The sequence below is a fragment of the Adiantum capillus-veneris genome, chromosome 2, assembly GCF_014529385.1.
Source record: "Adiantum capillus-veneris isolate H3 chromosome 2, ASM1452938v2, whole genome shotgun sequence".
Lineage (NCBI taxonomy): Eukaryota > Viridiplantae > Streptophyta > Polypodiopsida > Polypodiales > Pteridaceae > Adiantum > Adiantum capillus-veneris.
The window spans coordinates 105641720-105643880 of NC_140932.1; positions in this window are offsets into that span (position 1 = coordinate 105641720).

The following is a 2161-nucleotide window of genomic DNA, read 5'->3' on the forward strand; positions in this document are numbered from 1 at the left end:
AGCATAGGAGCCAAAATCAAGAGCCAAAATCAAATCCCTGCCTTCTCGTTAACCCGCGTGGCGTGGCTCCTTTCTTCTGAAAAAAAACCATTGCGCTCTAAACAAAACGACGACGTCAAAAGCGCAACAATTCGATCTTCTCCACGAGCAGTTCGCAGGTTTTCAAAAGCAGCTCGGAGATTTGTATGCAGGTTTGTCTCTGGCCACTGTATGTGAGAGAGAGAGAGAGAGAGAGAGAGAGAGAGAAGGCTCTCAACAGCAACTCGATCTTCTCCACAAGCAGTTCGCAGGTTCTCAACAAGGGCCGGCGGGCCAGAAAGCTGTGGGCTGTTTTCACCAAGTGTGAAGGAAGGGCCTTTCTCCAAACGCTATCACCTACCAAAGGCACCCTTGTCTTTCAAATTCTCAAGATATTATAATTTTCTTGGCATTACAATGTATTTTAAAGGGTAGCTAACATTTTTCACCCTTAGAAAATGGACAAAACTTTTACCGTTTCTGGCGTATTTTGTCCTTTTTATCTTTAAGAGTTAAATTGTAAGCCACACTTAAAAATCTATAAAGTCTCTGAATTTTGGTAGGCAACACTACCTATCAAGAATCAATCGAAGGGACGGACAAGAGTGGGGGAGAGAGAGAAAGAGAGAAAAATGTTTAACGATGTAAAAACAATCTAAAGAGAAATTTAAGTTCTACATGACAAGTCTTCAACAATTGAGTACATATGGGGGGGGGGGGGGGGAGAGAGAGAGAGAGAGAGAGAGAGAGAGAGAGAGAGAGAGAGAGCATGAAACATGAATAACTTTACTCTCACCCAAGCTGTTGGATATATTTGTTGAAGAAGAAGAGAACTTTTTAATGCCATAGGAACAATTTCAAAAGATATATGCGACAGCTTGGGTGAGAATAAAGTTATTCATGTTTCATGTTCTCTCTCTCTCTCTCTCTCTCTCTCTCTCTCTCTCTCTCTCTCACACACACACACACACACATACACACGCACATCTTGATAAGAGGAGAATTGTACTTGAGACCATGGCATAGATCTTTGAAATCTCATCGATTCGTTCCTACAACTCTAATGGAAATGGAAAAGCACTTATTTCTTGTAGATTATAGGTGGCAAAAGCTAAGGGCTATGCGAAAGGATATCACAATTATGGACATTTTATTATATAAGTGCTCTTTATGAGCTATGGACATTTATGTTCGACTGGTTAGTTTGTATTCATTTTTTAGCATTCAAGAAATCTATAAATAAATACGTGCAAGAGGAAATTACTCACTCTTGCAGGGGGGGAGATTGCAGCTAATGCACGTGTCTATTCTTCTCTCCTCTCTTCTCTCCTCTCTCGTCGTGTCGGTGTAGCACTCTGCTCTAGGAGTATGGTGCATATGCACATGTGCTCCTTGTGCGTGCGTGCGTGTGTGTGTGTGTGTGTGTGTGTGTGTGTGTATGTTTGCATATAGCTTCAATTATGTGTTGTGGGATTAGCCAGGTATGTAGATCTATCGTTTTATGCTGTAAAGTATGTCGCTTTCAATTTTTTGTAGGGTCTTCTATGCTCCCCTTGGATATATTAAGCTTTGCATTTCACAAATGCATATATATTGTTCTCAACAATCTATTAGATATATATAGAGAAGTTTTGTGCTTGCTTTTCCTTGAAATGTTAAGTGTTCGATGATTGGAGGTGACAAAATTACATCTCTAAGTAATGATGGCGTCCTGTGAAGCTTATTTTGAGACGTAAGAAAGCTCTAACTATGAGACAAGCAGTCATTTTTATAATATATCAGATTTTTAAAAACACATCTCACTTGTCAAGAAGAGTAAATTGTGTAAATTTCAAATGATTGAATATTAAATTAAATAATTTTTAAATTGAATTAAAGTGTGTCAAATGAGCGTTTGTTCCCTGTATATAAAAAGAGCAAGACATAATTATGTTGTATCTACATTAATGTCATGATACAAGTAATATTGAAGAACAAAGAACCTGCAAGATTTGAGAATCCAGGAAGCAAAAAAGAGGAGAAATCAGTACCATTGAAAACTTTTTTAACGAACGATGAGGAAACCATGTATATATATATATATACACAAAAGGTTATTTAATGCTTGAAAAGATATCGGCTCAAACGTGTTGGAATTAGGGTT